The following is a 16,510-nucleotide window of genomic DNA, read 5'->3' as shown; positions in this document are numbered from 1 at the left end:
TTTTTTTTTTCTTTTTGTTTTTTTTTGGTTTTTTTTTTTTTTTTTACCATGAGGGTGGTGAGACACTGGAACAGTTTGCAGAGAGAATTTGTGAATGCCTCATCACTGGAAACATTAAAAGTCAGGTTGTGTGAGGTTTTGAGCAGCATGATCCAGTGAAACCTGTCCCTGCCTATGGCAGACATGTTGCACTAGGCGTTCATTAAATTGCTTTCCAACGCAAATCATTCTGTGTCTCTATGTTATGGAGTACTTTGTGCAATTCTATAGCTCTCAAATCTGCAACTTGCCCCACTGAGAGTAATCATTGTGGCATCTCTTCTATGCCTGTGAGTAGATAGAGACAAAGAGGCTGGAGAGGTTTGTTGAAGTGGTCTGGGGCTCTCCTTAGCACTCAGCTGGCCTCATGCTCTTAACAGCTTGGCAGCGCAGAAATGGCAGTGATGCAGAAGCTGTTCTGGATGTCACACCAATGCTTTTTATTTATTTGGAGAGTAGGTGGTATGATTTAGTTATCTAAAATGTATGTACAATTAGAAATGTTCTAGCAGCTTACTGCTACCATTCAGGGCTTGTAGAAGTCTGTTCCCTTCTGCAGTAGCATCTGAAGGCCCAACAAGATACAGAAGGCATTTTAAATGGCACCAAATACTCTAGAAAAACAAGCCCCATTGGCTTGAAAATGTGTGGGTGGAAAAAAAAAAGGCAAAAAGTTCACATGTTCATTAAAACACCACTCCCATGGGACAGATTTTGGGGCAAAACATCCAGGCAGTAATTTTTAAATCAATAAGTTACTTTCTTTAATCAGATTAACTCTCATAATAAAAACAAAAACCTTCTAACAATTCTATGTTGTTACAATATCTATGTAAATTACTTCCTGGCAAATCACATAGGAGTTTCATTCTGATCACTGTTGCACACTGAGCTTGAATGCTTTCTTTTTTTAGACACCAATATATTCTCATGAAGTCACATTGTATTATATATTTTGGATTTAATTTTTATTATAAGTACCATAACTGGTTGGGAACTACTGTTAGAGGATCTCAGTATTTAAAAGACTATTTATTAGGGTATTTTTGTACACAGTCCTGAAAAACCAATAGATAAATAGACAAATTCCCTTATATCTTCTGGACTAGTTCTTCTTTATTAGTGTAATTTATATATTTCATAGGAAGCATTCACTTTCTTATACTTCAAAATTACATTTACTTAGAGGAACAAGACATGGGTTTAGCTGTCCTTAAAGAATGTCTATTTAGGATTCACTGGAAAATGGACACCCATTTCAGGAGAGGAATTCACATCCAAAGAAGAAGGAAAAAGCCCTTTCTGTGACTGCAACACCACCCATTACTGAAACATATCCCTAGGTAGCCTGGCTTCTACAGAGTGGGTGGAAAAAAGACTCTTTGAAACAATATTTGAATTTGATCACTGCCTATGACAGTTGGCAGCCTTTTCCAAAGCAAAGGTAACACTGCCATGATCTTTGTACCATTGGTTTTGTGATCTAGTGCAGAAAAGAAGCTGAGAAAATGTGTGGGGGGAAAAAAAGACATGAAGTTCACAGGTATCAGTTTAGAACTAGAAAATGGAGAAGTCAGACTTCAGAAAAAATTTAAACCATGAGGAATGGTACAATTTTCCCAGGAAAGTGACATCATCTAAAATGCAGTGTGGAATTTATTCAAGTGCTCTTTCTGTTGGATTATTACAGACATTAAAAAATAACATGAGGCTTATAAATGTCACCTGGGAATAACACATAATCAAACTACAACAAATGGTTTTGTGAACAGCTGGAGTCTACCAGAGTTCTTTTATGTGGCTGGGGTTTTATTTCCCTAGATTTTGATAACTGTGCTGGACAATTGATTCCTATGTGGGATCATCACTAGATGACCTTACTAAGCTTTAACAGTAAGAAAGAATGGATTAGGCAATAAAAAGAATTTTTCCACTGAAATAAGTAGAGCTGTGCTAATTTACCTAGACTGGTTCTAGCTGTGGAAGGCCAATAATGCTCAATGGAAAAAGGTTGTGGTTTAGCAATGCCTTGACCTGTAAGTAAAATGGAGTCACTGAAAAGTAGCGCTGTGGTAAGTGTGATAGAGAAAGCCCTTGGATGTCCTAAAGCACTAAGCACACAGCTTTAATCATGTGCAGGATTACTTTGTGGGATCAAAAAAAAAGCCATCAAGATGACCTAGCACAGTAGATATGACATATATTAAAACTAACAAGAGAAAATAAGAACTGAAGAGTTTCTGCAGGTTTTAATAGGAGCAATGAAAAATGTGATCAGTTGTCTTTGTGTGAAAAAAACCATTACCTTTGGTGCCACAAATAGTGAAAAATAATTCATTATTCATGGCCAGCATAAAATAGCAGGGAGCAAAATAATTGTTTATGCTGGGTATGTAATACTTAGTAATCTGTGTCTGCGATTAAACCTAATCAATCCATTCCAAAATGGCACTTTTCAGTGGAATTCTAAAGACAAGGACAAAATTGTGCATACTTCCGTTATATTAATACAAATATCAAAATCCCTTAGAATTAAAGTTTTCACAGAAGAAGAACATCATATAACAAAAGAGTTAATGGACTAGTTATGAAATTATGAAACTTTATCAAGGCATTTAAAGCTGTAGTGATTAAGTAGTTTGGTGGAACAAGTCTTTCCAATGAGATTATCTGGAGAGATACTGCAGTGTTGGTTCTGGGACTGTTGGGTACAAACTGACCCATCAGGAAAAGGTTTATTTAGGTCTATGAAATAGTGAGAGATTAAGGAATAATGAGATGTGAAGCTCTCAGTTATTGTTTAGATAAGTCATTACAGTAAGACCAACAACTGTGTCTTGCCTTCTGCTCAGAAGATGAAAATACTGGATCCTGATTTGAGAGCAGAATAAAATTCCACTAACGATTGCTTTGTTATAGCCAAGATAAATCTAGCTTGAAGTGTACTAGAGAGTAACACTGTGAATAAAATTATTCTTAGATATTAAAATTCTGGTATGGAGGTTCATTCTAATATGGAGCTATTTACCAAATAAGTGATTGAAATAGATAGAGAGCTTCATGCAGCTGTGATAAGATGACTTTGCAATTTGGCCACAGAGAAGTAGAAATAAGGGTCTGTGAACATCCAGACTCTTTATAAGGCACATGTATCCAGCATAATTTTATATATATAGAATTATACATAAAAATTTAATATATATAATTTTATGTGTGTATATATATATATATATATTCTGAACTCTTCTCCATAAGCATTAGTTAGACACAGCTACTCCTATGTCTGAAGCTCAGTCTACATCTTTGTCTATTTTAAAACCCTAAGTATGACAAAGGCAATATCAAATGCAAACCAGCTTTCATAACAGGAATGTGACTTGTTTCAGTGAGACCATCATTGTATAAAAATACTAACTCGCAACCAAAATATATGAAGTAATACAGTCCACCTGACCCAACAGTGTATTACTTCACTTCAAGCATCACTATTAATTTTGATTGGATTTTGTCTTGTTTGAGCTTCTAGTAGCTCTGGTCTTTTGGATAGTGGTCAGAGTATCTTCCTCACTCTAAAGAATTGTAACTACAGCACTTAAAAATCCTGAATGTAGTCATCATATTGCACAAACCTTCTCATGGTATCTAGGAATTACTATTTCCTTACGTCCTCTGTTGTGTCTGAGAGGAAAACCTTTCTCTTGCCTCTATCACTGTGGCCTAGTGCACCCATCTCCATAGGGAACATCCAAATGACAATTTGTGCAATCCTCCAACCATGGCATTTGACAGTGACTCCTACAAAATTTCCAGGTGGATGCTTTTGTACCAAAGTCAAAGCGTTGAAGGTTCAGAGTACCTTCCATTGAGAGCTCTTCTCTGTGCAGTATACATTTGTTCTCCAGACAACATACTCATAAATGAGCTGAAGAGTGTGAGCTCTGAGGTCTCAAAGTCTGATGATGATATGAATCTATTAAAAATAAAAAGGCGATCACTATGAAGATCTACATAGGCTGTTTATGAGATTGAGTGACTGGGCAATAAAATGAAATGATGTGAAGTGATGCATGTGAGGAGAAAGACACTCAGTTTCCTTTATAAAATGATGGGGTCTGAGGTGACCATTAGTGCCATAAAAGTAAGACTTCAGGTTATGACAGATAGATCAGTGGAAAAATGCACTCGGTACCTGGCAGAACAGCCAACCAACAGAAACAAAAGGAATGCCAAACAAAAATCAACAAATCGTATCCTGGAAACTATAAGAAAATTATTTGGGATAAAAGAGAAAACAAAATTATATAAATGTATAATTTCATGGATTACCCTCATGTTGAATCTGCAGATTATTCAGAGCAAGAGCATTCCTGTCTACACCATGCAATGTCCATTTTGTGCAGAAACCAGCATTCCAAAGGAAACAAAATTATAGCCTGATGCAGGGTCAGTTTGACAATGAATCATGCTGACAACCATGATCTAAAACAATCACTGAGTAGAGTAATAAAGGCTTTGTTTAATTTGTCTAGCAAAAAGACAGAAGAGCACTTAGTAAAAAGTTTGTAGGAATGAGGAGTATTTGTATTTCTCCAGCTTTTGTGTATATACATATCTATCTATCTATATATATATATCTTAAAGAAGACAAGCTGTTAGAGGAACAAGCTTTTCACTAGGAGTAACACAGTAAGTATCAAACAAAATTGCAACTGTGATCAATTAAGATGGATATAATTTTATACCAGAGAAAAAACAGACCGTGGGCAGAGGGAAGAAGATACTGGAAAATTGTAAAGGGTTGTGAACCCATGTTCCTATTCAGTCTATGACTCCACTAGTCGAATGAACTATGTATTTTAATTGCCAAGACTGTAGATGACCATCGAAGAACATCGGCATCGGGCACAGCATGGCCAGCTGGGCAAGGGAGGGGATTGTTCTGCTCTGCTCTGCTCTGGGGCCGCCTCACCTCCAGTGCTGGGGGCAGTTCTGGGTGCCACAATATAAGAAGGACATTAAACTACGGGAGAGTGTCCGAAGGAGGGCAACAAAGATGGTGAAGGGCCTTGAGGGGCAGCCTTATGAGGAACAGCTGAGGTCAATTGGTGTGTTCAGCCTGGAGAAGACTGAGGGGAGAGCTCCCTGCAGTCAGCAGCTTCTTCATGAGTGGAAGAAGAGGGGGGATAGGCACTGATCTCTCCACTCTCATGACAGGACTTGAGGAAACAGCACAAAGCTGAGTCAGAGGAGGTATAAGTTAGATTTTGGGAAAAGGTTTTTCACCCAGAGGGTAGCTGAGCACTGGAACAGGCTTTCCAGGGAAGTGGTCATAGCACTCAGCCTGTCTGTTTGGACAATGTTCTCAGGCATATAAAGAGATTCTTCAGGTATTCTGTGCAGGGTCAGGTCCTCCACATTGAGGACTACTACCATATATCTGCCAACATCCTCTCATAAGTTTGCCTGAAAAAAATTGCAAATAACTGGTCAAGAACTGTTTGCAATTAATGGTGAAGAGGACTGTTTTGTTCTACTGATGTTGTATATTAATTAAATGGCAAGATCTGAATTGAAGGTGCTGGGAAATGGCTTACTCCAGGCTGGAAGGGTATGACGTCCATTGGGTTTCACGCACTTTTTCTGTTTCCTACCACATGGTGTTTTTCCTAAAGGGAAGGAAAAACTTTGGGGAGTGAGAAGACAAGAAATATTTGTGACCCATGTTGAACTGCAGCCAAATAGGGTACAGTAGAAAAGTGGAGTTCTATAAAGTGAGAGTGATATAATTTCCCACACACCAGCTCTTAATGTCCCTTGTATTTAGCTTCAAAGCTCTTTAGATCAGGCATCCTTTTGACAGAGGTTACAGAAAATGACTGCTAGGCTGATATTCTTGTGCAAGGGGATGGATGCCAGCAGCAGGGAAGCAGAATCTGCAGGGACCTCTCTACCAAGATTTGTAAAGGTGGGAACAGGTAAGACCTGCACCATGCACAGTAACATACTTTGTGCCATGCAAAGGGCTGAAGGGATACTGAGTTTCTTGGTGCTTGGGGAATGACACACTATACATACCTGGGGAGAAAAACCACTTTTTGTTGACATGTGTAGGACAATCTAAGAAACTTGGATTTGGATGATCTAAATGGTGGTGTTTGAAAAGAGATCAGAGAGAAATAAAAGTCAAATTTTCTGGGAGCAAAGCTACTAGGAAAAAAACCAAACATACATCTTTTCATCATTTCTGTTAAATCTCTTTGTGTGAAATTTGGCTTCAAAAACTTGGAATAGGTTCTCTTGTTCTTAACGTGAGAGAATGGTAAGGGCAGAACAGTAGATTTGGCAAGTCTGAGAAACAATCTATTGCTTATTTTTATTGACCTTTGCATTCACCTTGCTGCTGAAAGAATAATTTTTCAGTATTATGCAGAGAGGAAATCTGTTCATAATAAAGTCCTGACTTTTTCCCTTCCTGCTCAGATTTTATCCCTAATAAAGGGTGTTGCTACATGGCACAAGTACCCATGGGACCTATAAAGATAGTAATGAAGTATTTTTTACTGAATCATGTTAGAGCAGAATAACATGAATCATGTTAGAGTAGAATAAGAAATAATAAATTAGAAGAAAAAAGGCTTTTGATGCTACTGTTTATATGTATTATTCAATAAATGTCCCATGCAGACTGCATAAATAGCCCTCGTGACACCCAGAACTTCCTCCTCTTGTGTGTTTAAAATATTAGTGTACAGAATCAAGGCTTAGGGAAGCAGAACAGTTCATGCAGTTAAAGGACTTGCTCCACAACCACCAGTCTGTGATGCTGAAGAGGCATCCTTTGTCCTTAGGACTGATTGTGTTAGACTCTTGTCACAGTCAATGGAGAGAAACAGGAACATTTAATGTTGCTATTCATCTTAATCAAAGGGGTCATCTGCTGTGGAAGTGATGATCCCTCTCCATTGACTCAATTGTCTATGTACCTAAAGAGACAGACATCTCTATATATGTCAGTAGTGTATTTTCTTGTGGTCAAAGGAGACAAATACCAATCCCTAGGGATTTTGGTTGTACACAGATGTTACAAAAACAAAATCAGTATGAGATGAATGATAAATATCATGGTAGGAGACCTGCAAAACCAGGCCTCCACGTTTTGAAGCTGGGCATCCCAAATTGGCGGACACTTTCAACTTTCTGTTCCTAAAGATCTTTTATGTCCCTGTGAATAAAATTAGTGCTGATTTACCTTGGAAGGCAGTTATAAAGTCTGTAAATCTGTATAATTTTGACAATAATCAAAGGTAGACCAGAGAAGAAATAATGTGCGCTTAGCTTTGGATCAGGACAAAAGTACCTTGCTGTTGTATTGCATCTGGGTGTTCCCTCCCATACCTGGTTCGGTGGCTGTCCCACGGGTGGTCCCTCCCCATTGGCATCCCATTGGCCATGGTCCTCTTTCCCCGCCCCCTCTCCCCTGGACAAAACCCCATAGCAGGCAGTCTGGGGTGCTCTTTCTTCACCTGGGTGGCTGCACCACCTCACGTCCTGTCTCAAGCTAATAAACGGATACCTACACCCACGTGGAGAAAGAGCGCTCCTTGTCTTTTGTCCTTCGTCTATGCTGGTTCCGTGCTGGGCTTGGATTCGTGCTGGCCGGACTGGATTCATATAAGCCCAGAAACCCACGGAACGCAGCACCTTGCCAAGAAACAACTTATAGGGCAGTGAACTGAATAACACTTTGTCATCATTCTCCAACTGAGTATAATTAATCCTGTGCAGTAACAGCCAACATGACAGTCATTCTGTTTTCAGTATTTACTAAAAGATAGGAATTCTGTAATAAATGGTTGAATACCCATTCATATAATTATGACTTGTGAGATGAATCTCTATTTAGATAATAAAGGGTCACTGCTATTGCTAAACCACTGTGAGGTGACCACAGCACTGGCCCAAGAGGCTGTCCACAGAGACAGAAGTGACAGTAGCTCACCATGTTGGCCATTTCCCCACAGGCCTGAGCTCTGGGGTTTATCCATCTCACAGCATTTAACAAGGCTGAAGAGTGACAGGCAATTTTCTCCAGGCAGCCAAGGCCTGGGCATTCCCTCTGGCTGTGGTTCCCTAAATTGATATGGTGGCAGCAGGGAGAACGCTGGTGGTTGCTACGACAGAGGGGCTCAGGATGAGTATAGCCAGTGTGAGTGCTGGCCCAGAGGGGAGGGGAAGAGGGGCAGGAAGAGGGGCAGGGAGGGCAGGCCAGGCTGGCTGAGCCCACGCAGCATGCAGGGGTTGCCCATGGTGTGAGAGATGGCAGCTGCCCCTCTTCCTCCAGAGCCAGAGGCTCACACAAGGCTCTGGCCCTCAGTCCTTAGCCACACAGCCACAGGTTCACTGCCTTCTCTTATGACACAGACATAAGTTAAGGAGAGACTTGTAGAACCATGGGAATGGGTTGACCAAGGCCAGTAAGCATGGGTGCAATATTGCCTGTTCTGCCTTTTACAACACCAGGTACAAAAAAGGACAGGACCAGATGTGGGATATACTGATCCTAAGCCATACAGAAAGAAAATCTTAGGGACGTGAGACGAGGTGAGAGCAAATACCTCACTTTAACGTGTTAACAGCTCTGCAATGTGCCTGAAGTACCTATGAGAATAACAGAAATGATAAAATAATTCCTATCAGGAAAAGAAAAGAAATCCTGAAATCAGAGAACCAAGCAAAACAAACACTCTGGTACGGAGATATTACGAAATTAAAGTGCAATTGAAAAAAAACTCAGGAAATTTGAAATGCAGTGGTTATGACCAAATGTACTGAGATGAAATGACATGTAGTGAAAATGACCAAAACTTGAAGAAATGCAAACAAAGAGACAAAGAAGAATCTGAAGAAATGAGATACCACAAAAATTAAAAAAAAAAAAGAAAAGTAGTGATTGATGTGAAAGGAAATTCTTCCTTTCAGGAAAGGGAATGAAATATTGAAATCACAGGAAAAAGGGGAATAAACACTCTTGAAACCAGCACTCTGGAGACCCATGACAGGAGATATGATAAAGAAAAAAATTCCATGAAAAACACCAGAAAATTTGAAGAGACCAAAAGCAATTGCAGTGAGATGAAATGAGGTGCAGAGAAAAGGACCAAAACTTCCAAAATTATTCCTACTGAAATCCAAAAGTTAGGGAAGGAATCCAAACAAAGAGACAGAGAAAAAAAAACTGAAGAAATTCAATACCACCAATAGAAAGAAAAAATACTGAAATGAAGTGAAAACAAGAAAAGCCAGTGGGATGACATGAAGAGAAGGGAAATGGGCTAAAGCTTTCCTAATTGATCCTCATTAAAATGGCAAGATTTCATTCCCTTTCCTGAACGGAAATTCTTCAAATGAATTTTTAAATATTTGTTGACAATGGGTTTTTCTACAAGTTATCAATAAGACACACATGATATGTATTTCATGCTAATTAATCCAATAAACCTTATAATGTAATTATTTCCAGCATCCTGTGTTCATTTATTATCTAGATATGTACATTAAGAAAAAAACAAGAAACCACCATGAAGTGTGTTCCTTTAGTTAAGAGTAGTTAAATCAGAGGGTCAATGTCATTCTCCTAAACATGGCAGATATTGAGGCAAACACTTGGAAATAAATGGTCACAGCAGACTAGTGTAGAAGAAAATAAATGGGCAGAAAGAGGAACATGGGACGTTTAGTTTAGGAGAAAGAAAATTATTATAATTTTTATATTTTTAAAATTGTGCAGGAGCCTGAACGCTGTAATAGACTGTTTGGGGATACTGTAAAATCTGCATAACTAGGATTTTTAGGATTAGGGTAAATAAACATAGGTCAGGAGTGATTTAGGCAGAAATAACTGTGCCCAGGGACAGGATGTACTACATGACTTCCCTTTGTGAATTATGTCATTACAGGTCTCTTTATTGATGACCTTTGAGAAGTCCAGGAATCATGTGAGTATGGAGAATGATTGCTCCGAGTGAGTCTCACCAGTATAGCTGCAGTTTATTTTAATGGTGCCTTTCTTTGGAACATGTCTAGGGAGACTTTGACAGAATTTCTGATTTTTTATTGGTACTTTAGAAAGGGAACACTGTAATTTTTACAAGAGAGTGATCATAAATTTTGGCAAAAAATTTGAAGAGCTTATGCTTTTTTTATATATGTTTATAAAAACTACAGTAATTCTCTTTATGTTAGAATTTTAGGGATGAGTGTCATCAAGGACTTCAAAAACACTTTAGGTGACATCTGAAACTTGTTTATGACAGCAGAAATTTTCCTATTACTTCTTAATTGGCTTCACGTCAGTCTTTTATGTGCTGTTCATGTAGTGACTGCTGCTTTCTTACTATGAATTCTTACTAAGTAACTATTACACAGTATGATAAATTTTCCTTTTACCTTGGTTAAAGGAAGTTTTTTCCATGTCCACAGTCAGCTCTATGTGTCCAACACCATGTTCCTGGGCTGTGTTGAGGAAAGCTGTGATATATCTCTTGAATCAAATCTGCCTTTCTCAGTGACTGCAAGTGACTTTGACTGTTTGTACCTGCTAAGAGATCATGATACATCTTATGAAAAGACAAGCTGTGTTATCAAAATACTGCTAGCCACACAGAATAGCATCAAACCCCCTTACTTCGTTTCTTTAAATGCATCTCAGACTGCATTTAATGGTGCTGCTATTTTTTCTCAGACGTATTTCAGACTACACTCACTCTGCCTGACAGAGACAATCCCCTAAAAATACAAAAAATAATTTAAAAAATTGTCTGGAATTGAACCCACTAACATTTGTTAACATGTCAAGACTAGAAGTCTGAAAACATGTAAGTGCTGTTTCAGATTGCTACAGAAATGAGCATTTTCCCCCCTTCCCTATGCGTTTAGGTGGTCTTTTCCCCACTTCCCTCCCCCTACCAAATGCAGTTACTAGCTGAATTTTTAAACTAGAAACATCTGTTCTCAATGCATTTTAAGAAAATAGTTATTATTTTTTTTAAAGTATAGGAGTAACAATTACAGTAAGATGAAATACCCGGAGAGTCCAGACTTAAAACCAGTATAACTTAAAGGTGTTTTAGCAGGAATATTAGAGAACTATGAGAATAATTATTACTGAAGAAGGTATGGACATCATGAATTTGAAAGAGTTGCTGTTATCTCTTCAGATACCTTGTTGGTATCTTTTCCATGCAAAGCAGGAAAATTTGACAAAATGCATACTTCCAAGTAGCAGCATTGCCCAAAGCCACATTTATATTGCACTGTTTCTGATAGTGAGCCAGTGAGTAATCACATCTTGAAACTTGGATGGTTGTTCTTCAGCAAAATCCAGGGATCTACAGGAAGGAACCCCAGGATGAATACAGCCTGTTGGTTACTGAAGGCACTGTCTGGGGGTCACAGCTTGAGAGTTTCAGAGTTCCTCTTCTCAGAAATGCCTGATGGTTTGTGTGGCCAGAACTTTGAATGTCTGCCTGCCTCCCAGTGCCTTGTTCTTCAGTAACACCCAACACCTCTGCCTACTGTTAAATTACAATTTCAGGTTGCAGAAGCTAAGCAGGTGGTGACAGAATGTTACTCATGGTTTTGAAGCAGTGACTGGGAGACAGCTTTAATGTGTATCAGTGATGCAGGGAAGAGGCAAAAGCCAAAGGCTGTGAGGGAAAGACAACTTTGTTTAAAACTTTTTTCTGACCAAAAAACTGGTGAGTGACTTCCATGAGGAGTGATGGATTCTTTTTGGATATTGAAAGTCTGTATACTTTATTTCAAGTAAGTAATGGGAAGCAGAATCATAGGAAGAACTATAGGAAAGGTTGGAATAGGGGATCATGTATCTTGTTCTGGCTTTACTTTTAATTCATATGTAACAACTGCTCATTTACTACATGCCTCTCAAGTCTGCTTGTCGCATGCTTCTGATAAACAGCTAATGGCTTTTCGTAAACTGGAGTATTTTCTGCCAATATATCAAATACATATCCAGCCTCTTCTGCAATAGTCCCAATAAGTGAGGTGGGTTAGTAAATCGAGGTGTATGGGCTTAAAACAGCCATGAGTCTTCTTTAGTGCATTTGCTGGAATCACAGAAAAACTAGTATAGGCATTCTAAACCACAAAAAATTTAATATAAGGATCGGGATGTTTTTTCTTCATGGGGAGATAAAGGATTTTGATGCTTATATTTCAGTAAAACCTACTCATTGTTCTATTGTAGTCTTGATAGTTAAAGTTTCTTAGCTGCAGTCTGAACATAGTACATATAGATTTACACTTGACTAGTGGTACTGTTATGCCATCTACATGCCAACTGTTTATGGAGTTGCACTATAAACTGCTGCCAGCTCACTGCATTAGTCTGTATTCTAGATATGCTAGACAGACTACACTAACTACAGGTTACCTTTCCCACCACTCCACCCCCCTCCTTCTCCATACTCCACTTTTAAAGGTTTTTTGGCTTAGTTTTCCTAAAATTTTTGAAGTCTAGGAGTAAGACATTACATTTGCTCCTTATTACATTTATGTAATAAGGAGCAAACAGTTTATTAACTTATCATTGTTTCAGTCATACTGAAGTTCACAATCTTTCAACAGTAATGCCAGTTAGAGTCAACTTGAATAATAATTTGATTGTTATCAATAAATATACTGAAGAAGCCTACCTCAATAACTAGTAAAATATGTGTCAAAATGGGCAGTTTGACAAAATTAGCTACAATATTAAACCACAGCCAGTTATCTGTCCTTGTACGTTTCTCCTTAGATTTATAATCTCTTAGACATCCAGTTTCAAGGGATTTTTAAAATTTTTTTTTCACTGAAATCTACACTATGATGTAGGGTATTTTTAAAACATGTTCTTTGAGCGATTTAGTCAGCTTCAGTTACTGATAAGAAATGGCTGAAACTCCTGCTTGCTTTGTGGAAAATATTTCTGAAGAAACAGAAACAGAAGGTGTTTCTGCCTACAAAGTAGTCTTGTTTATCTCTTATAAAAGAAATATATTAAAAAATATCCTTGTCACCTGCTCAGTGTCGAGGGTTTATTTTCTTTTATTGGTGCTTTTAAAATTTTTTTTTCATTGTTTTGGGTAACTCTCAAAGATTTGCTAGAGCTGTTTAACACCAAAATAATGCAGCCAGAGCAACTGGGCAAAGCAGAGCTACTGGACTGGGCCTAGTCTGGACATTAATGTGCATTCATTCCATAGCCCTTTGCTAGGGCATTTACAGAAACAATGACATGGTTTCACTCGGAAGCAGAGGCAAGAGCAGGGTGCTGTTGCTGTGTCCTGCGCATGGACCAAAAGGGGCTTCTGAAGTCCTGGTTTGTTCTCTCGAGTGACACTGAGCACAACAAGAACTTGGTCTTCACAGGTTTGTTTACAAATGAGGAAATGTAATCCGCCCCATCTTCACCCTCCTTGGTTGCGTGGTGTTATTAAAACACCTCTTGTTTTTTTTTTTTTGACTCTGAGCTAAGTCTATTCATCCTTCTTTGTGAGTTTCTGGGTCTTTTGATCTATTTGCTGTTGTCTTTTGCCTCTCCTTACTTGTAGAAACCAAGAGACAGCAGAAAAGAGGTTTCTTTCTACCACACTGTTCACTGCCCTATCCATGTGGGAAGTGCACAGATTGGCTTTTGAACTGATGTTTTTTTCTCTCTATTCTGCAACATAAAGAGATTTGGTTTTCTTATGCATAAATCAGGCTATGTGTCTTGGGGATTGTTTATTATCCCATCCCATTTTTGGGGTGTTTGATCTGTTTTGTTTGGTTGTGTGCTCGGGGATGGCAGCTGCCCCTGCCTCACCCGCCATCCTCCCTGTCTCCGGGACTGTCGCAACAAAGGGAAGCTGAGCCGGGGTTTCTGGGGAGAGCTGGGGGCGAGGCAAGAGGCAGTCTGCTCTCTTTCAGTGGGTGTTTGACTGGACATGCCTGGCTGATATCCCTGACGAGGGATCCTGCTGTTTCTGTGGGGTTTTGCCTGCTTCTTTTTGGTTTTGGTGGTGTTTTTTTGGGTGTTTTTTTTTTTTGTTGTTGTTGTTGTTTTTGGTTTTTTTTGTGTGTGGGGGGGTTTTTTTGTTGGCTTTGGGTTTTTTTGTTGTTGTTTTTTGCTTTGACACTGTGACTGAGCTTGCCTGCTTGGCTTCTTTTGCTGCTGTGCTGCCAGGGAGCCAAGAGCCAGTCAATGCCCCATCAGGACCTGGGACCACCAGAGCCAATGAGAAAAGCCCGAGGACCCTTTTACTGCATCCCGGGGCTAGACTGCTACTGCCCAACCCACACCATACCTCTGCCATTGCTCTGGGTTTGTGCTGCAGTGCAGCTTTTCACCCTCTGCCTGCCAGAGGTCCTGCCATTCCAGCTTGCTTGTCTAGAGGTTTCCTGCTGTTATAGATGGATAATGAGATGATTGGCTCTCACAATTAAAAGATGACGTGTGTGAATATTAATAAAAGCTTTAGTGATGTACAGTTATGTTATTGTAGTTTAGATGTCCTCTGTTCTCCCCATGGATCCCTTTTCCCCCTGTATTGTTGCCATCAGACAGCCTGGGTTGTCTAGAACAGGTAAAAAGAATGGGTGCCCGTGCCCCTTGCATGGAGCAGTTGGGAATGGAAAAGCTTGTTCAGGGGATGTGGCATGGCAACATCTGATCTCCAATCAAGTTACAAGAAAACAGTTTCCACCGATAAATGGCAAAGAAGAGCTGACTGACAGAATTTGGGAGGGGCCATGGCTGGCTGATGCAACCCCCAGGGGTATAAAAGACTGAGCATCCATCTTGAAGATGAACTGGCCACATGCTATGCATGTGGGCACTTCCCAGTGCTGCAACTTTTTCCATATGTAGTCCCTTGTTGAATTTTTGTTAAGGTTTAATAAACCTTTTTTAATTTTTCAAAGTGAGCAGTGGTTTCTCACACTGCTACAGCTCCTTTTGCTATCCAGAGGGGCGGCTGATCCCAGCGCCCTCTGGAGATCTGTAAAAGAAGCCCTTTCTCCATCCCTTCTCCATCCTTTCTCCATCCCTTTTCCATCCTTTCTCCATCCCTTCTCCATCCCTTCTGCCCGCCGGTTCCCCCATCACCACGCACTGCCCACGCCACAGCGCCCCCTGCAGCCGCGGAGGAATCACAGCACTTACCCCGCCCACTGGGAGCCACCAGCGCCCCCGCTGGCCGTGACGGGAACTGCACCAGTGGGGAAGGCGCCACAGCAGAAGGGCGGTCACTGACTTCCCGGTTCTGTTTGGTGTTAATGCTGTAGTTGTTGTTGTTTCTTTGCCTTGTTATACATACTAGTAAAGAACTGTTATTCCTATTCCCATATCTTTGCCTGAAAGCCCCTTAATTTCAAAATTATAATAATTCAGAAGGGGGTCATATTTTTCCATTCCAAGGGGAGCTCCTTCCTTCCTTAGCAGACACCTGTCTTTCAAAGCAAGTCATGTGTCATAAAAGATTTGAGAAGTTAAAGATCCATATTTTTTTCTGATGAGTGCCTGCAATGAATTGAATTTGAGTTGTTTGGGAACTGAGACAGTGTGCTCACTACCCAGCCATTCCTATTTTGAACACTCCTAATTGATATTCAGAATAGATTATTGGAAATTATCTAACTAACAAAGAACTTCGAGTAGTGACTGGACCACTGAAAAAACTCCATGATCTGCTAAGAATAATTTGTGATAATTTGTGAGGATATAAAATAAAATAAAGCAATCTCCATAACAGCCACAGTCAGTTTTCTTATTTGGTATGTGTTTTGTTACATTGCTACAGTGAAACAGCCAACCTAGAATAGCAGTAGCAGGAAATGTACAGATGCTTCTGTTTAGCATAGTTCTGCAGAGCTCACCAAATTGTGCATCAGCTCCAGGCAGCAGGAGATCACTCAGTTATTTTTTCAGTGTTTTTCCAAATGTCTCAGAAAGAGGCTGATAATATTTTGCAGGTTCCTTAGAGAATTAATCTCTGAGGTCTAGGTAGCTTCTCTGGTACCACAAATGAAATACTGTATTATTGGGTGCCAGCAGTGCAGAGAGCAGTCAGCATCCCATCATTTCCTGTTGCTGTCACTTGCTGCAGAGAAGCGGCGCTGACAGGTTACTGTAGAGAGCAGAGAGCTGTTGGTAAGCCTATTTGATTTTCAATTTTCTTATACTACGTGCAGCCTAGCTGGGTACCCTGCACTCTCTTCTATATTGTGAATAATTCCAGTGAATTTCATAGATGAATTAAAACGTAAAGATCCATCTCAAAGGATGAGATGTAACTGAAGAAGGAATGATTGCATTTGAGAAAGGAGGTTTTGGTGCATGTGACTGTGAGATGCTGTGACCTGGAGGCTATTTTTTCACTGGCTGTTGATAAATATGTCTGCTGAGGCCACCAAGGGCACAAACAAGTAT

The sequence above is a fragment of the Geospiza fortis genome, unplaced genomic scaffold (assembly GCF_000277835.1).
Source record: "Geospiza fortis unplaced genomic scaffold, GeoFor_1.0 scaffold16, whole genome shotgun sequence".
NCBI classification, from domain to species: Eukaryota; Metazoa; Chordata; class Aves; order Passeriformes; family Thraupidae; genus Geospiza; species Geospiza fortis.
This window is presented reverse-complemented; position numbering follows the sequence as displayed.